The sequence below is a fragment of the Panulirus ornatus genome, chromosome 44 (assembly GCF_036320965.1).
Source record: "Panulirus ornatus isolate Po-2019 chromosome 44, ASM3632096v1, whole genome shotgun sequence".
Taxonomy (NCBI): Eukaryota; Metazoa; Arthropoda; class Malacostraca; order Decapoda; family Palinuridae; genus Panulirus; species Panulirus ornatus.
Window position 1 is genome coordinate 6,188,513 of NC_092267.1, and position 20,538 is coordinate 6,209,050.

General features: G+C 42.1%; 1 long non-coding RNA gene across 21 annotated transcripts in view; it reads right to left on the reverse strand.

Moving 5' to 3' along the window:
* LOC139762694 (uncharacterized) overlaps nucleotides 1-20,538 on the reverse strand; it is a 74,312-nt gene that overhangs the window by 22,275 nt on the left and 31,499 nt on the right. For all 21 annotated transcript variants that reach the window (XR_011715794.1, XR_011715795.1, XR_011715793.1 and 18 more), the window contains one exon: nucleotides 15,894-16,036. This is a non-coding gene — a long non-coding RNA (uncharacterized lncRNA). The remainder of the gene's footprint in view (nucleotides 1-15,893; nucleotides 16,037-20,538) is intronic.

A 20,538-nucleotide genomic window follows, 5' to 3' on the forward strand; every position in this document is an offset into this window, starting at 1 on the left:
ATGTTCGGGCGAAGAGAGCAAGAGAGCTTGGGAAGGAGACTTATGTGAGGAAGTACCAGGAGAGAGTGAGTGCAGAATGGAAAAAGGTGAGAGCAAAGGACCTAAGGGGAGTAGAGGAGGAATGGGATATATTTAAGGAAGCAGTGATGGCTTGCGCAAAAGATGCTTGTGGCATGAGAAATGTGGGAGGTGGGCAGATTAGAAAGGGTAGTGAGTGGTGGGATGAAGAAGTAAGATTATTAGAGAGAAGAGACACATTTGGACGAATTTTGCAGGGAAATAGTGCAAATGACTGGGAGATGTATAAAAGAAAGTGGCAGGAGGTCTAGAGAAATGTACATGAGGAGAAAAAGAGCAAATGAGAGTTGGGGTGAGAGAGTATCATTAAATTTTAGGGAGGATAAAAAGATGTTTGTGAGGCCTGGATGTGGAAATGGAGCTGTGGGTTTGGTGCATTATACATGACAGCTAGAGACTGAGTGTGAACAAATGTGGCCTTTGTTGTCTTTTCCTTGCACTACCTCGCGCACATGCGGGGAGAGGGGTTGTCATTTTATGTGTGGCAGGGCGGCAACAGGAATGAATAAGGGCAGCATGAATAATGTACATGTGTATATATGTATATGTCTGTGTATGTATATATATGTATACGTTAAACTGTACAGGTATGTATATGTGCATGTGTGGATGTGTATGGCTATACGTGTGTATGTGGGTGGGTTGGGCCATTCTTTCGTCTGTTTCCTTGTGCTACCTCGCTAATGAGGGAGACAGTGACAAAGTATAATAATATAATAATAATATGTAGAGGCATTTGGATGAGTTTTGCAGGGAAATAGTGAAAATGACTGGGAGAAGAATAAAAGAAAGAGGCAGGAGGTCAAGAAAAAGGTGCAAGAAATGAAAAAGAGGGCAAATGAGAAATGGGGTCAGAGAGTATCATTAAATTTTAGGGAGAATAAAAAGATGTTTTGGAAGGAGGTAAATAAAGTGCGTAAGATGAGAGAACAAATGGGAACATCGTTGAGAGGTAATAACAAGTAGTGGTGATGTGAGAAGGAGATGGAGTGAGTATTTCGAAGGTTTGTTGAATGTGTTTGATAAGAGTGGCAGATATAGGGTGTTTTGGATGAGGTGGTGTGTGAAGTGAGAGGGTTAGGGAGAATGATTTGGTAAACAGAGAAGAGGCAGTAAAAGCTTTGTGGAAGATGAAAGCCAGCAAGACTGCGGGTTTGGATGGTATTGCAGTGGAATTTATTAAAAAAGGAGGTGAATTTGTTGTTGACTGGTTGGTAAATATATTTAAAGTATGTATGACTCATGGTGAGGTGCCTGAGGATTGGCGGAATGCATGCATAGTGCCATTGTACAAAGGCAAAGGGGATAAAGGTGAGTGCTTAAATTACAGAGTATAAGTCTGTTGAGTATTCCTGGGAAATTATATGGGAGGGTATTGATTGAGAGGGTGAAGGCATGTACAGAGCATCAGATTGGGGAAGAGCAGCATGGTTTCAGAAGTGGTAGAGGATGTGTGGATCAGATGTTTGCTTTGAAGAATGTACGTGAGAAATACTTAGAAAAGCAAATGGATTTGTATGTAGCATTAATGGATCTGAAGAAGGCATATGATAGAGTTTATAGAGATGCTCTGTGGAAGGTTTTAAGAATATATGGTGTGGGAGGCAAGTTGTTAGAAGCAGTGAAAAGTTTTTATCAAGGAAGTAAGGCATGTGTGCGAGTGGGAACAGAGGAAAGCGATTGGTTCTCAGTAAATGTAGGTTTGCAGCAGGGGTGCGTGACGTGTCCATGGCTGTTTAATTTGTTTATGGATGGGGATGTTAGGGAGGTGAATGCAAGAATTTTGAAGAGAGGGGCAAGTATGCAGTCTGTTGTGGATGAGAGAGCTTGGGAAGTGAGTCAGTTGTTGTTTGCTGATGATACAGCGCTGGTGGCTGATTCATGTGAGAAACTGCAGAAGCTGGTGACTGAGTTTGGTAAAGTGTGTGAAAGAAAGCAGGGTAAATGTGAATAAGAGCAAGGTTATTGGGTACAGTAGGGTTGAGGGACAAGTCAATTGGGAGGTAAGTTTGAATGGAGAAAAACCGGAGAAAGTGAAGTGTTTTTGATATCTGGGAGTAGATATCTGGGCATAGATATCTCGGAGTTTATTTTGACAGTGGATGGAACCATGGAAGCAGAAGTGAGTCACTGGGTGGGGGAGAGGGCAAAAGTTCTGGGAGCGTTGAAAAATGTGTGGAAGGCGAGAACATTATCTTGGAAAGCAAAAATAGGTACGTTTGAAGAAATAGTGGTTCCAACAATGTTATATGGTTGCGAGGCGTGGGCTATAGATAGAGTTGCGCGGAGTAGGGTGGATGTGTGGGAAATGAGATGTTTGAGGACAATACGTGGTGTGAGGTGGTTTGATTGAGTAAGTAATGAATGGGCAAGAGAGATGTGTGGTAATAAAGAGTGTGGTTGAAAGAGCAGATGAAGGTGTTCTGAAATGGTTTGGTCAAATGGAGAGAATGAGTGAGGAAAGATTGACAAAGAGGATGTATGTGACAGAGGTGGATGGAACAAGGAGAAGTGGGAGACCAAATTGGTGGTGGAAAGATGGAGTGAAAAAGATTTTGAGTGATCGGGGCCTGAACATGCAGGAGTGTGAAAGGCGTGCAAGGAATAGAGTGAATTGGAACAATGTGGTATATTGGGGTTTATGGATTTATCCAGGGCATGTGAAGCGTCTAGGGTAAACCATGGAAAGTTTTGTGGGGCCTGGATGTGGAAAGGGTGCTGTGGTTTTACATGACAGCTAGAGACTTGAGTGTGAACGAATGTGGCCTCTGTTGTCTTTTCCTAGCACTACCTCGTGTGCATGCAAGGGAAGGGGGTTGTCATTTCATGTGTGGCGGGGTGGCGATGGGAATGAATAAAGGCGGCAAGTATGAATTATGTACATGTGTATATATGTATATACATGTCTGTGCTGAGAGGTGCAACTGGAGGGATGTCTGATCATTATCTTGTGGAGGCTAAGGTGAAGATTTCTATGGGTTTTCAGAAAAGAAGAGTGAATGTTGGGGTGAAGAGGGTGGTGAGAGTAAGTGAGCTTGGGAAGGAGACTTGTGTGAGGAAGTACCAGGAGAGACTGAGTACAGAATGGAAAAAGGTGAGAACAATGGAAATAATGGGAGTGGGGGAGGAATGGGATGTATTTAGGGAATCAGTGATGGATTGCGCAAAAGATGCTTGTGGCATGAGAAGAGTGGGTGGGTTGATTAGAAGGGGTAGTGAGTGGTGGGATGAAGAAGTAAGATCATTAGTGAAAGAGAAGAGAGAGGCATTTGGACAATTTTTGCAGGGAATAAATGCAATTGAGTGGGAGAGGTATAAAAGAAAGAGACAGGAGGTCAAGAGAAAGGTGCAAGAGGTGAAAAAGAGGGCAAATGAGAGTTGGGGTGAGAGAGTATCATTAAATTTTAGGAAGAACTACCTCGCAAACGCGGGAGACAGCGGCAAAAAAAAAAAAAAAAAAAAAAAAAAAAAGATGTTCTGGAAGGAGGTAAATAAAGTGAGAACTTCAGTGAAGGGCACAAATGGGGAGGTGATAACAAGTAGTGGTGATGTGAAAAGGAGATGGAGTGAGTATTTTGAAGGTTTGTTGAATGTGTTTGATGATAGAGTGGCAGATATAGGGTGTTTTGGTCGAGGTGGTGTGCAAAGCGAGAGGGTTAGGGAAAATGATTTGGTAAACAGAGAAGAGGTAGTAAAAGCTTTGCGGAAGATGAAAGCCTGCAAGGCAGCAGGTTTGGATGGTATTGCAGTGGAATTTATTAAAAAAGGGGGTGACTGCATTATTGACTGGTTGGTAAGGTTATTTAATGTATGTATGACTCATGGTGAGGTGCCTGAGGATTGGCGGAATGCTTGCATAGTGCCACTGTACAAAGGCAAAGGGGATAAGAGTGAGTGCTCAAATTACAGAGGCAAATTACAGAGGTATAAGTTTGTTGAGTATTCCTGGTAAATTATATGGGAGGGTATTGATTGAGAGGGTGAAGGCATGTACAGAGCATCAGACTGGGGAAGAGCAGTGTGGTTTCAGAAGTGGTAGAGGATGTGTGGATCAGATGTTTGCTTTGAAGAATGTATGTGAGAAATACTTAGAAAAGCAAATGGATTTGTATGTAGCATTTATGGATCTGGAGAAGGCATATGATAGAGTTGATAGAGATGCTCTGTGGAAGGTATTAAGAATATATGGTGTGGGAGGCAAGTTGTTAGAAGCAGTGAAAAGTTTTATCGAGGATGTAAGGCATGTGAACGTGTAGGAAGAGAGGAAAGTGATTGGTTCTCAGTGAATGTAGGTTTGCGGCAGGGGTGTGTGATGTCTCCATGGTTGTTTAATTTGTTTATGGATGGGGATGTTAGGGAGGTGAATGCAAGAGTTTTGGAAAGAGGGGCAAGTATGAAGTCTGTTGGGGATGAGAGAGCTTGGGAAGTGAGTCAGTTGTTGTTCGCTGATGATACAGCACTGGTGGCTGATTCATGTGAGAAACTGCAGAAGCTGGTGACTGAGTTTCGTAAAGTGTGTGAAAGAAGAAAGTTAAGAGTAAATGTGAATAAGAGCAAGGTTATTAGGTACAGTAGGGTTGGGGATCAAGTCAACTGGGAGGTAAGTTTGAATGGAGAAAAACTGGAGGAAGTAAAGTGTTTTAGATATCTGGGAGTGGATCTGGCAGCGGATGGAACCATGGAAGCGGAAGTGGATCATAGGGTGGGGGAGGGGGTGAAAATTCTGGGAGCCTTGAAGAATGTGTGGAAGTCGAGAACATTATCTCGGAAAGCAAAAATGGGTATGTTTGAAGGAATAGTGGTTCCAACAATGTTGTATGGTTGCGAGGCGTGGGCTATGGATAGAGTTGTGCGCAGGAGGATGGATGTGCTAGAAATGAGATGTTTGAGGACAATGTGTGGTGTGAGGTGGTTTGATCGAGTAAGTAACATAAGGGTAAGAGAGATGTGTGGAAATAAAAAGAGCATGGTTGAGAAAGAAGAGGGTGTTTTGAAATGGTTTGGGCACATGGAGAGAAAGGTTGACCAAGAGGATATATGTGTCGCAGGTGGAGGGAACAAGAAGTGGGAGACCAAACTGGAGGTGGAAAGATGGAGTGAAAAAGATTTTGTGTGATCGGGGCCTGAACATGCAGGAGGGTGAAAGGAGGGCAAGGAATAGAGTGAATTGGATGGATGTGGTATACCGGGGTTGACGTGCTGTCAGTGGATTGAATCAGGGCATGTGAAGCGTCTGGGGTAAATCATGGAAAGCTGTGTAGGTATGTATATTTTGCGTGTGTGGACGTATGTATATACATGTGTATGGGGGTGGGTTGGGCCATTTCTTTGTCTGTTTCCTTGCACTACCTCACAAACGCGGGAGACAGCGACAAAGCAAAAAAAAAAAAAAAAAAAAAATATGTCTGTGTATGTACAAGTGTTTTGGGAGCAGCTGAATGAGTGTGTTAGTGGTTTTGATGCACGAGACCGGGTTATAGTGATGGGTGATTTGAATGCAAAGGTGAGTAATGTGGCAGTTGAGGGAATAATTGGTATACATGGGGTGTTCAGTGTTGTAAATGGAAATGGTGAAGAGCTTGTAGATTTATGTGCTGAAAAAGGACTGGTGATTGGGAATACCTGGTTTAAAAAGCGAGATATACATAAGTATACTTATGTAAGTAGGAGAGATGGCCAGAGAGCGTTATTGGATTACGTGTTAATTGACAGGCGTGCGAAAGAGAGACTTTTGGATGTTAATGTGCTGAGAGGTGCAACTGGAGGGATGTCTGATCATTATCTTGTGGAGGCTAAGGTGAAGATTTCTATGGGTTTTCAGAAAAGAAGAGTGAATGTTGGGGTGAAGAGGGTGGTGAGAGTAAGTGAGCTTGAGAAGGAGACCTGTGTGAGGAAGTACCAGGAGAGACTGAGTACAGAATGGAAAAAGGTGAGAACAATGGAAGTAAGGGGAGTGGGGGAGGAATGGGATGTATTTAGGGAATCAGTGATGGATTGCGCAAAAGATGCTTGTGGCATGAGAAGAGTGGGAGGTGGGTTGATTAGAAAGGGTAGTGAGTGGTGGGATGAAGAAGTAAGAGTATTAGTGAAAGAGAAGAGAGAGGCATTTGGACGATTTTTGCAGGGAAAAAATGCAATTGAGTGGGAGATGTATAAAAGAAAGAGAAAGGAGGTCAAGAGAAAGGTGCAAGAGGTGAAAATAAGGGCAAATGAGAGTTGGGGTGAGAGAGTATCATTAAATTTTAGGGAGAATAAAAAGATGTTCTGGAAGGAGGTAAATAAAGTGCGTAAGACAAGGGAGCAAATGGGAACTTCAGTGAAGGGCGCAAATGGGGAGGTGATAACAAGTAGTGGTGATGTGAGAAGGAGATGGAGTGAGTATTTCGAAGGTTTGTTGAATGTGTTTGATGATAGAGTGGCAGATATAGGGTGTTTTGGTCGAGGTGGTGTGCAAAGTGAGAGGGTTAGGGAAAATGATTTGGTAAACAGAGAAGAGGTAGTGAAAGCTTTGCGGAAGATGAAAGCCGGCAAGGCAGCAGGTTTGGATGGTATTGCAGTGGAATTTATTAAAAAAAGGGGGTGACTGTATTGTTGACTGGTTGGTAAGGTTATTTAATGTATGTATGACTCATGGTGTGGTGCCTGAGGATTGGCGGAATGCGTGCATAGTGCCATTGTACAAAGGCAAAGGGGATAAGAGTGAGTGCTCAAATTACAGAGGTATAAGTTTGTTGAGTATTCCTGGTAAATTATATGGGAGGGTATTGATTGAGAGGGTGAAGGCATGTACAGAGCATCAGATTGGGGAAGAGCAGTGTGGTTTCAGAAGTGGTAGAGGATGTGTGGATCAGGTGTTTGCTTTGAAGAATGTATGTGAGAAATACTTAGAAAAGCAAATGGATTTGTATGTAGCATTTATGGATCTGGAGAAGGCATATGATAGAGTTGATAGAGATGTTCTGTGGAAGGTATTAAGAATATATGGTGTGGGAGGAAAGTTGTTAGAAGCAGTGAAAAGTTTTTATCGAGGATGTAAGGCATGTGTACGTGTAGGAAGAGAGGAAAGTGATTGGTTCTCAGTGAATGTAGGTTTGCGGCAGGGGTGTGTGATGTCTCCATGGTTGTTTAATTTGTTTATGGTTGGGGTTGTTAGGGAGGTAAATGCAAGAGTTTTGGAAAGAGGGGCAAGTATGAAGTCTGTTGGGGATGAGAGAGCTTGGGAAGTGAGTCAGTTGTTGTTCGCTGATGACACAGCGCTGGTGGCTGATTCATGTGAGAAACTGCAGAAGCTGGTGACTGAGTTTGGTAAAGTGTGTGGAAGAAGAAAGTTAAGAGTAAATGTGAATAAGAGCAAGGTTATTAGGTACAGTAGGGTTGAGGGTCAAGTCAACTGGGAGGTGAGTTTGAATGGAGAAAAACTGGAGGAAGTGAAGTGTTTTAGATATCTGGGAGTGGATCTGGCAGCGGATGGAACCATGGAAGCGGAAGTGGATCATAGGGTGGGGGAGGGGGCGAAAATTCTGGGAGCCTTGAAGAATGTGTGGAAGTCGAGAACATTATCTCGGAAAGCAAAAATGGGTATGTTTGAAGGAATAGTGGTTCCAACAATGTTGTATGGTTGCGAGGCGTGGGCTATGGATAGAGTTGTGCGCAGGAGGATGGATGTGCTGGAAATGAGATGTTTGAGGACAATGTATGGTGCGAGGTGGTTTGATCGAGTGAGTAACGTAAGGGTAAGAGAGATGTGTGGAAATAAAAAGAGCGTGGTTGAGAGAGCAGAAGAGGGTGTTTTGAAGTGGTTTGGGCACATGGAGAGGATGAGTGAAGAAAGATTGAACAAGAGGATATATGTGTCGGAGGTGAAGGGAACAAGGAGAAGAGGGAGACCAAATTGGAGGTGGAAAGATGGAGTGAAAAAGATTTTGTGTGATCGGGGCCTGAACATGCAGGAGGGTGAAAGGAGGGCAAGGAATAGAGTGAATTGGAGCGATGTGGTATACCGGGGCTGACGTGCTGTCAGTGGATTGAATCAAGGCATGTGAAGCGTCTGGGGTAAACCATGGAAAGCTGTGTAGGTATGTATATTTGCATGTGTGGACGTAAGTATATACATGTGTATGGGGGGGGGTTGGGCCATTTCTTTCGTCTGTTTCCTTGCGCTACCTCGCAAACGCGGGAGACAGCGACAAATAAAAAAAAAAAAAAAAAATGTACATATATGTATACAATGAAATGTATTGGTATGTGTATGTGCGTGTGTGGACGTGTATGTATATACATGTGTATGTGGGTGGGTTGGGCAATTCTTTCATCTGTTTCCTTGCACTACCTCGCTAATGTGGGAGACAGCAAGAGTGGTTTGGGAATGTCTTGTTTGTAAAATCAGGGGTTGGTGAGAGAACAAGAGTAAAGGAAGGAGTAGCACCACTGAAGGAGAAATTGTGGGAGTATGTGATAAGAGTGTAAGAAAATAAACTAGATTGATATGGGTAAAACTGCAAGTGGTTGGAGAGAGATGGGTGAATATTGGTTCCTCTGCACCTGGTCATGAGAAGAAAGATCATGAGAGGAAAGTGTTTTGGGAGCACCTAAATGAGTATGTTAGCAGCTTTGATGCACAAGACTGGGTTATTGTGATTGGTGATTTGAATGCAAAGATAAGTAATGTGGCTGTTGAGGGTATAATTGGTGTACATGGGGTGTTTAGTGTTGTAAACAGAAATGGTAAAGAGCTTGTGGATTTGTGTGCTGAAAAAGGACTGGTGATTGGGGACATTCCCTCGGACAGCAAAAATGGGTATGTTTGAAGGAATAGTGGTTCCAACAATGTTATATGGTTGTGAGGCATGGGCTATAGGTAGGGTTGTGCGGAGGAGGGTGGAAGTGCTACAAATGAAATGTTTGAGGACAATATGTGGTGTGAGGTGGTTTGATTAAGTGATGAAAGGGTAAAAGAGATGGTAATAAAAAGAGTGTGGTTGAGAGAGCAGAAGAGGGTGTTTTGAGATGGTTTGGTCACAAGGGAGAATGAGTGAGGAAAGGGGAGAATGAGTGAGGAAAGATTGACAAAGAGGATATATGTGTCAGAGGTGGAGGGAACAAGAAGTGGGAGACCAAACTGGAGGTGGAAGGATGGAGTGAAAAAGATTTTTAGCGATCAGGGCCTAAACATACAAGAGGGTGAAAGGCGTGCAAGGAACAGAGTGAGTGATATACAATGTGATATACCAGGGGTTGACATGCTGTCAATGGATTGAACCAAGGCGTGTGAAGCATCTGGGGTAAACCTTGGAAAGTTTTTTGGGACCTGGATGTGGAAAGGGAGCTATGGTTTTAGTGCATTACACATGACAGCTAAAGACAGTGTGAACAAATGTGGCCTTTTGTTCTTTTCCCAGCACTACCTCACACATGCATGGGGAGAGGGGGGTGCCACTTCATGTGTGGTGGGGTGGCAACAGGAATGGATGAAGGCAGCAAGTATTGATATGTGCATGTATATATATGTATATGTCTGTGTATGTACATGTATGTATACGGTGAAATGTATAGGTATGTATATGTTAATGTGCTGAGAGGGGCAACTGGAGGGTGTCTGATCATTATCTTGTGGAGGCGAAGGAGAAGATCTGTAAAGGTTTTCAGAACAGAAGAATGTTGGGGTGAAGAGAATGGTCAGAGTAAGTGAGCTTGGGAAGGAGACTTGTGTGAGGAAGTACCAGGAGAGATGAAGTGCAGAATGGAAAAAAGTGAGAGCAAATGACATAAGGGGAGTGGTGGAGGAATGGGATGTACTAAGGGAAGCAGTGATGGCTTGCGCAAAAGATGCTCATGGCATGAGATAGGTGGGAAGTGGGCAGATTAATAAAGGGTAGTGAGTGGTGGGAGGAAGTAAGACTGTTAGTGAGAGAGAAGAGAGAGGCGTTTGGAAGACTTCTGCAGGCAAGTAGTGTGAATGACTGGAAGATGTATAAAATAAAGTGGCAGGAGGTCAAAAGAAAGGTGCAAGAGATGAAAAAGAGGGCAAATGAGATTTGGGGTGAGAGAGTATCATTAAATTTTAGGGAGAATAAAAAGATTTGGAGGAGGTTAATTTTCCAAAAGAAGGAACAGAGAAGGGGGCCAGGTGAGGATTTTCCCTCTAAGGCCCAGTCCTCTGTTCTTAACGCTACCTCGCAAATGCGGGAAATGGCGAATCGTATGAAAAAAAAAAAAAGACGAGAGAACAAATGGGAACATCAGTGAAGGGGGCTAATGGGAAGTAATAACAAGTAGTGATGAAGTGAGGAGATGGAGTGAGTATTTTGAAGGTTTGTTGAACGTGTCTGATGATAGAGTGGCAGAAATAGGGTGTTTTGGTAGAAGTGGTGTGTGAAGTGAGAGGGTCAGTGAGAATGGTTTGGTAAACAGAGAAGAGGTTGTGAAAGCTTTGTGGAAGATGAAAGCTGGCAAGGTGGCAGGTTTGGATGGTACTGCAGAGGAATTTATTAAAAAAGGGGGTGACTGTGTTGTTGATTGGTTGGTAAGGATATTCAGAGTATGTATGGTTCATGGTGAAGTGCCTGAGGATTGGCGGAATGCATGCATAGTGTCATTGTACAAAGGCAAAGGGGATAAAGGTAAGTGTTCAAACTACAGAGGTGTAAGTTTGTCAAGTATTCCTGGGAAATTATATGGGAGGGTATTGATTGAAAGGGCAAAGGCATGTACAGAGCATCAGATTGGGGAAGAGCAGTGTGGTTTCAGAAGTGGTAGAGGAAGTGTGGATCAGGTATTTGCTTTGAAGAATGCATGTGAGAATTACTTAAAAAAAAAAAAAAGATGGATTTGTATGTAGCATTTATGAATCTGGAGAAGGCATATGATAGGGTTGATAGAGATGCTTTGTGGAAGGTATTAAGAGTATATGGTGTGGGAGGTAAGTTGCAAGAAGCAGTGAAAAGTTTTCACCAAGGATGTAAGGCATGTGTATGAGTAGGAAGAGAGGAAAGTGACTGGCAGTTTCCAGCAGGGGTGCATGATGTTGCCATGGTTGTTTAATTTGTTCATGGATGGGGTGGTTAGAGAGGTGAATGCAAAACTTTTGGAGAGAGGGGCAAGTATGCAGTCTGTTGCGAATGAGAGAGCTTGGGAAGTGAGTCAGTTGTTGTTCACTGATGATACAGTGCTGGAAGCTGATTTGGGTGAGAAACTGCAGAAGTTGGTGACTGTAAAGTGTGTGAAAGAAGAAAGCTGAGAGTAAATGTGAATAAGAGCAAGGTTATTAGGTTCAGTAGGGTTGAGGGACAAGTCAATTAGGAGGTAAGTTTGAATGGAGAAAAACTGGAGGCAGTGTTTTAGACATCTGGGGGTGGATTTAGCAGTGGACGGAACCATGGAAGTGGAAGTGTGTCACAGGGTGGGGGAGGGGGCGAAGGTTCTGGGAGCGTTGAAGAATGTGTGGAAGGCAAGAATGTTATCTCAGAGAGCAAAAATGGGTATGTTTGAGGGAATGGTAGTTCCAACAATGTTATACAGTTGCAAGGCATGGGCTGTAGATAGGGTTGCGTGGAAGAGGGTGGATGTGTTGGAAATTAAATGTTTGAGGACAATATGTGGTGTGAGGTGGTTTGACCAAGTAAGTAATGAAAGGGTAAGAGAGATGTGTGGTAATAAAAAGAGCATGGTTGAGAGAGAGCAGAAGAGGGTGTGTTGAAATGGTTTGGTCACATGAAGAGAACGAGTGAGGAAAGATTGACCAAGAGGATATATGTGTCAGAGGTAGAAGAAACGAGAAGAGACGGGAGACCAAACTGAAGGTGGAAGGATGGAATGAAAAAGATTTTGAGCAATCGGGGCCTGAACATACAGGAGGGTTAAAGGTGTGCAAGGAATAGAGTGTATTGGAACGACGTGGTATGCCAGGGTTGACATGCTGTCAATGGATTGAACCAGGGCATGTAAAGCATCTGGGGTAAACCATGGAAAGGTCTGTGGGGTCTGGATGTGGAAAGGAGTTGTGATTATGATGCATTACACATGACAGCTAGAGACTGAGTGTGAACGAATGTGGCCTTTTTGTCTTTTCCTAGCGCTACCTCGCAGGGGGTTGGGGTGGATGCTATTTCACGTGTGGCGGGACAGTGAGGGGAATGGATGTAGGCAGCAAGAATGAATATGTAAATATGTATATATGTATATATATACATATGTATATATGTATATGTATATGTATATGTATGTATATATATATATATATATATATATATATATATATATATATATATATATATATATATATATATATATATATATGGACTGACATATGGAACTGTATATCCTTAGACTTAATCCTCTGTTCTAATGTTTATAAGGAACTTTAACCTCTCTTGAAATGGTTTGGCCACATGGAGAGAATGAGTGAGGAAAGATTGACCAAGAGGATATATGTGTCGGAGGTGGAGGGAACGAGGAGAAGTGGGAGACCAAATTGGAGGTGGAAAGATGGAGTGAAAAAGATTTTGTGTGATCGGGGCCTGAACATGCAGGAGGGTGAAAGGAGGGCAAGGAATAGAGTGAATTGGATCGATGTGGTATACCGGGGTTGATGTGCTGTCAGTGGATTGAATCAGGGCATGTGAAGCATCTGGGGTAAACCATGGAAAACTTTGTAGGTATGTATATTTGCGTGTGTGGACGTATGTGTATACATGTGTATGGGGGTGGGTTGGGCCATTTTTTTCGTCTGTTTCCTTGCGCTACCTCGCAAACGCGGGAGACAGCGACAAAGCAAAAAAAAAAAAATATATATATATATATATATATATATATATTGTGTGTATATATATATATATATATATATATATATATATATATATATATGGGAGCGGGGGGCTGGAAATCCTCCCCTCTCATTTTTTTTTAAATTTTCCAAAAGAAGGAACAGAGAAGGGGGCCATATGAGGATATTCCCTCAAAGGCCCAGTCCTCTGTTCTTAACGCTACCTCGCTAATGCGGGAAATGGCGAATAGTATGAAAAAAAAATATATATATATATATATATATATATATATATATACAGAAAAGAAGAGAGAATGTTGGGGTGAAGAGAGTGGTGAGAGTAAGTGAACTTAGGAAGGAAACTTGTGTGAGGAAGTACCAGGAGAGGCTGAGTACAGAATGGAAAAAGGTGAGAACAAAGGACATAAGGGGAGTGGGGGTTGGAATGGAATATATTCAGGGAAGCAGTGATGGCTTGCGCAAAAGATGCTTGTGGCATGAGAAACATGGGAGGTGGGCAGATTAGAAAGGGTAGTGAGTGGTGGGATGAAGAAGTAAGATTATTAGTGAAAGAGAAGAGAGAGGCATTTGGGATGATTTTTGCAGGGAAATAATGCAAATGACTGGGAGATGTATAAAAGAAAGAGGCAGGAGGTCAAGAGAAAGGTGCAAGAGGTGAAAAAGAGGGCAAATGAGAGTTGGGGTGAGAGAGTATCATTAAATTTTAGGGGGGATAAAAAGATGTTTTGGAAGGAGGTAAATCAAATGCGTAAGACAAGGGAACAAAGGGAACTTCAGTGAAGGGGGCTAATGGGGAGGTGATAACAAGTAGTGGTAATTTGAGAATGAGATGGAGTGAGTATTTTGAAGGTTTGTTGAATGTGTTAGATGATAGAGTGGCAGATATAGGGTGTTTTGGTCGAGGTGGTGTGCAAAGTGAGAGGGTTAGGGAGAAAGCCAGCAAGGCAGTGGGTTTGGATGGATTGCAGTGGAATTTATTAAAAAAGGGGGTGACTGTATTGTTGACTGGTTGGTAAGGTTATTTAATGTATGTATGACTCATGGTGAGGTGCCTGAGGATTGGCGGAATGCTTGCATAGTGCCATTGTACAAAGGCAAAGAGGATAAAAGTGATTGCTCAAATTACAGAGGTATAAGTTTGTTGAGTATTCCTGGGAAATTATATGGGAGGGTATTGATTGAGAGGGTGAAGGCACGTACAGAGCATCAAATTGGGGAAGAGCAGTGTGGTTTCAGAAATGGTAGAGGATGTGTGGATCAGGTGTTTGCTTTGAAGAATGTATGTGAGAAATACTTAGAAAAGCAAATGGATTTGTATGTAGCATTTATGGATCTGGAGAAGGCATATGATAAGAGTTGATAGAGATGCTCTGTGGAAGGTATTAAGAGTATATGGAGTGGGGGCAAGATGTTAGAGGCAGTGAAAACTTTTTGTCGAGGATGTAAGGCATGTGTACGTGTAGGAAGAGAGGAAAGTGATTGGTTCTCAGTGAATGTTGGTTTGTGGCAGGGGTGTGTGATGTCTCCATGGTGGTTTAATTTGTTTATGGATGGGTTTGTTAGGGAGGTGAATGCAAGAGTTTTGGAAAGAGGGGCAAGTATGCAGTCTGTTGTGGATGAGAGAGCTTGGCAAGTGAGTCAGTTGTTGTTCGCTGATGATACAGCGCTGGTGGCTGATTCATGTGAGAAACTGCAAAAGCTGGTGACTGAGTTTGGTAAAGTGTGTGAAAGAAGAAAGCTGAGAGTAAATGTGAATAAGAGCAAGGTATTTAGGGATAGTAGGGTTGAGGGTCAAGTCAATTGGGAGGTAAGTTTGAATGGAGAAAAACTGGAGGAAGTGAAGTGTTTTAGATATCTGGGAGTGGATTTGGCAGCGGATGGAACCATGGAAGCGGAAGCGAATCATAGGGTGGGGGAGGGGGCAAAAGTTCTGGGAGCGTTGAAGAATGTGTGGAAGTCGAGAACATTATCTCAGAAAGCAAAAATGGGTATGTTTGAAGGGATCGTGGTTCCGTCAATGTTATATGGTTGCAAGGCATAGGCTATAGATAGAGTTGTGTGAAGGAGGGTGGATGTGCTGGAAATGAGATGTTTGAGGACAATATGAGATGTGAGGTGGTTTGATTGAGTAAGTAATAATAGGGTGAGAGAGAGGTGTGGTAATAAAAAGAGTGTGGTTGAGCGAGTAGAAGAGGGTGTTTTGATATGGTTCGGTCACATGGAGAGAATGAGTGAGGAAAGGTTGACCAAGAGGATATATGTGTCAGAGAGGAGGGAACGAGGAGAAGTGGGAGACCAAATTGGAGCGGGAAGAATGGAGTGAAAACGATTCTGAGCAATTGGGGCCTGAACATGCAGAATGGTGAAATACGTGCATAGAATAGAATGGTTTGGAATGATGTGGTTTACTTTGGGTCGACATGTTGTCAATGGACTGAACTAGGGCATGTGAAGTATCCGGAATAAACCATGGAGAGGCCTGTGGGACCTGGATAGGGAGCTGTGGCTTTGGTGCATTACACAACAGCTTGAGAATGAGTGTGAGTGGATATAGCCTTTTTTCGTGTTTCCTGTGAGTTGGGATGGTACCGAGAATGAAGACAAACAAGCATGAATATGTATATATGTATATGAATATCCCTGGGGATAGGGGAGAAAGAATACTTCCCACGTATTCCCTGCGTGTCGTAGAAGGCGACTAAAAGGGGAGGGAGCAGGGGGCTGGAAATCCTCCCCTCTTATTATTTTTTTTTAATTTTCCAAAAGAAGGAATAGAGAAGGGGGCCAGGTGAGGATATTCCCTTAAAGGCCCAGTTCTCTGTTCTTAACGCTACCTCGCTAACGCGGGAAATGGCGAATAGTTTGAAAGAAAGAAAGAAAGTATATGAATATGTATATGCATATATGTATGTATATATACAAGTGGATGGGTCTTTCTTCATCTGTTTCCTGGCACTTCCTCGCTAATGCAGGAAACGGCGATCAAGTATAATTCAGACATGACTGCGTTCCTACATTCACTGCAGTTACCTACCTTTCATATTCCTCCCTGCATTTCTTCTAGTTCATCTTCTGGCTTGCCATTACTTTTACCTCTACATTCTTCCTTGCACCATGCCTCCACCGGACTCCTGGCCGAAGTATTCTGATGAAACGCTTGATGACCATGGTACGTACCTGCAAAATGTTCAGTTTTATAGCAAAATCAATGGATATAATTACAATACATCCAGGCTGTTATATTTGAGTAATAGTCATAAGGAAACATAATGGATGGGATTGTGTCATTTTGTTGTATATGTGGATTGTTTCTAGCGCAGGAATATCAGTAATTGCCATTTTGTCAGAAAAAGTATGTTTTTTTCTTCCAGAAACTTCATATGATTTGACTTTATCAATATTTTTTCTCCCTTTTGCAGGATTGGTTCTGCTTGAGACCTTCAGGAGAGCAGTGTTGATGATGGCACCCACTCTGAGGAAGAAGGTTCAAGTGTTCTCCATGGAACATAAATGTCCATCTCATCAGGACTTCATAAAGGAGGAGTTGGGGGTGCTCCCTATGGTTACACCCCTGGTATCATATGTACATTGTCATGTTTATCCCCACCAGAAATCTCTCGACAACAATAGCATCAGCTGGATGGGCAGGAGTGAAGATGAGAGCGGAGCAATTGGTTGCAAGAAGATACTAATCAATTTTCCTCTTTACGTTGACAGATTGAACAGCAACAGCAGCAGCAGCAGTAAGGGGAGGATGAGAGTTTGGCACGAGAATGAAGCAAGAGTGTGGGGTACAGGGGATGCTAATTCTATTTGTGTTTACAGACTGAGAAGCAGCAACAGTGGCAGCAGCGGCAGCAGCGGAGTAGCAGGAAGGGAGTTGGTTTGGGTGGGAGGGGGGTGGAGGAGGGTGGGCGGGGGGTGCGGGAAGGTAGGCAGGGGGATGGGTGGGTGGGGGGGGTGGGGGGCAGGGGGGTGGGGGAGAGGGCAAGGGGGGAGGTTTGGGAGGGGGGTAGGGGAAGAAGGGAGGGGGTAGTAGGAGAGTGGGAGGTGTGAGAGGGAGGGAAATAACCCCCCATGCTCTACCCCCACTGCTGCAGCAACAAGAGCAGCAGCAGCAGCAGGTTTAGGTAGTGAGGGGGTGAAGGTAGTGGTGGTCTGGTATAGCAGGTAAAGGGTAATAATAATCTTTGCTTTCAGTATGAACACTGCCACCACCCTGCAGCAGCAGCAGCCACTGGAAGAGAGAGACAGAGTACTAGTCATCTTTGCTTTTAGCTTGACCATCAGCAACAAATCTGCTGAGAACATCAATATCTAATGGTCTTGCTTTACATTTTTCAGATTGTGAAGTGGCTGTGAGAGGGAGGGAGAGAGGTCCAGGAAACAGGCTGCAGTGATGAGAAGAACCAAGAATACATTTGATGTATTATAAGAAAAGATCAATAAAAAAATGAAAGGGAGATACATTTTTCATTGATCCACAGTACAATGAACTTAGAAAAATACTTATGAAAGCACTGATCAGAAAAATGAGTCTTTGATACTTATGAACTTAAGCCAAGTATTGGAGTTATTTATGAAGAAATTTAATACAATGGGACTTATAGGAATTCTTGTTATAAATACTTAAATCCAATTTACCATTTATGAAGGATAAATTCAACATACTTATAGTGTAAACATTTGCCTCCTACTTAAGTCTAAATTATATAACTAATTTCTTAGTATAAAAGAGCTACAGTAATGTGTGAGCTCAAGTCCCCATTATGTCATTTACTGACTTAGTACTTTATTGAAAGTTTATAGCAGGTTTTATCTTACAAATTTACTTAATTACATGCCATTATCTCTGGCTGTTATCAAAGTTATTCTATTTCAACTTGAGTAAACCTTAGTGTGCTCCTTTCCCCATTTATTCTCAGAGATGGGCAATCTCATAGCCTGTAAATTTATAATTATCCCATGTAATGAAGGTGCCATTAGACATCTTATGGGATAATTTAATTGTAATGCCCATGTAATTAGCTTCCTTATGTACTTCTAATGCTTCCCTAATAGCATCCATTAGGTAACTTCAACATTCTGCTATGGGATCTCATAAGGTGATTACTCCCTCAGTCTTGCTGCAGCTGCCCTTTAATCAAAAATAGCCAGCTCACTTGTAGTTTAAGCTGCTAAGCATGTATGTCATTTGGTGCAAGGGAGTTAATGGCAGACAGCCAAATATCTTTAAAATTTTTTCATTGGTTTTTCTTTAAACTGTTTAGGATATAAGTGCTCTACAGTCGATTTCCCTAATCTTTATTATTTTGGAATTCATACAAAAGGTACTTTTAGCAATATGAAGTATTTTTACAAACTTCAGTGCAAACATTTTTAACAAGATATACAAATTCAATGATCAAAGTTTCTTCAGTGCAACTGCATACAGATTTACATTGCAGAATTTCCTTTTTCATAAAGCACAGTAGAAAGACTCATCTTTACAACCATTCCCTCATCAGTCGCATAATGCATCCTGTATAATTTTACAAGTGACAATGTACATCTTAAAAAAAATATACACAAATAAGGTGTCAAGGAATAACATACACCAATTTCATAGTTAGATAGCTAGTAAGGCGGTTAATTCAAAATGATCTATCAAGGCAAGGGTTACTTGGGGAAAAAAATTCATATTGGTTTCATTTACATGTAACCCAACTTAACACATTCCTTTTCTTTGGCTTGGTACAAGATTAGATAGCAGGAAAAGCTTTATTATTTGGCTCAGATATGCAAAATCACTGGTTCCACAAAAGGTCCCCAAAGATATTTCACTGGAATTACTTTAATGACGTGAAAATATATAAATTGATCAGTATTGGACCAAAGATCTGTGCATCTCATGTAGTTTAAAGCCATTCATACAGGATCATCTTTAGCTGCCATCTTCTGTCCCCAGGATCCCCTTGCACAACATAGAGGGGAGGGGACCACCAAATAAAGAGGTATTGTGGTGACATGTAGTCATCCTTGTGAGGAAAGTAAACAATGGAGGAGTAAATGTACAGCATCTTCAGTGGGGAAGCTGCGTCTTGGACATGCAGGACCTTGCAATATTTCCAAAGGGAACATTGGTAGAGTCCAGAACACACAAGATTTAATTTTCATATTTGAGGAGTTTAGTTTCAAGTGGACATGTGCCTGGGTTGGAAACATTGCCTATTAAGCCATTAAATTGTAAATAATCTATGTTTTGTCAATATACTGCATTTCTAGGGTAGGGAAGAGGGTACTACAAGTACAGTTTACAGCGATTGAGAGCAGAATTGGGTTTGTCAACATCACAACAAGATTTCCTGTTCAATTCTACCATAAAAATTCTACAAGCATAGAGGGGAAAAGTAAACATGGTGGATAAAATTGTCTGGTTACTGTATGCTTTTCCACAGTGAAATATTAGAGCTTTCCAGTCACTGAAAATCTAGATTAGAACTTTTACTCTAACTATCATCCTTGTTCCTGGATGGCAGACAATATGAAGTGGTTTTCAAAATTGATTTATACAACAGAATAATGACATTTAATCAGTCTTATGTCTTAAAAGTAGTTTTTGATGCAAAATACAAACTGTCATCATTGCCATCATTCAATGACAACAACTAAAGCTTTATCCAACATGTTACATGCTTCCCTGAACAAAAGAAAAATTGCCACTTTCTCTTCCTAACACAAATACCTGTACTTCTCACCATCATTCACCTTTTGAATTTACCTCCAAGAATGTAGAGGTAAAACTTGGTATGGTTAGCACAGTTCCATGTGTGATGCATGGTGAATGAAAAGCAATTTTGTCATTTATATCTCATATATAAAGACAAGAGTTGATAGAGATGCTCTGTGGAAGGTTTTAAGAATATATGGTGTGGGAGGCAAGTTGTTAGAAGCAGTGATAAGTTTTTATCGAGGATGTAAGGCATGTGTACGTGTAGGAAGAGAGGAAAGTGATTGGTTCTCAGTGAATGTAGGTTTGCGGCAGGGGTGTGTGATGTCTCCATGGTTGTTTAATTTGTTTATGGATGGGGTTGTTAGGGAGGTGAATGCAAGAGTTTTGGAAAGAGGGGCAAGTATGCAGTCTGTTGTGGATGAGAGAGCTTGGGAAGTGAGTCAGTTGTTGTTCGCTGATGATACAGAGCTGGAGGCTGATTCATGTAAGAAACTGCAGAAGCTGGTGACTGAGTTTGGTAAAGTGTATGAAAGAAGAAAGTTAACAGTAAATGTGAATAAGAGCAAGGTTATTAGGTACAGTAGGTTTGAGGGTCAAGTCAATTGGGAGGTAAGTTTGAATGGAGAAAAACTGGAGGAAGTAAAGTGTTTTAGATACTTGTGGATCTGGCAGTGGATGGAACCATGGAAGCAGAAGTGAATCATAGGGTGGGGAAGGGGGTGAAAATTCTGGGAGCCTTGAAGAATGTTTGGAAGTCGAGAACATTATCTCGGAGAGCAAAAATGGGTATGTTTGAAGGAATAGTGGTTCCAACAATGTTGTATGGTTGCAAGGCGTGGGCTATGGATAGAGTTGTGCGCAGGAGGGTGGATGTGCTGGAAATGAGATGTTTGAGGACAATATGTGGTGTGAGGTGGTTTGATCGAGTAAGTAATGTAAGGGTGAGAGATGTGTGGAAATAAAGAGA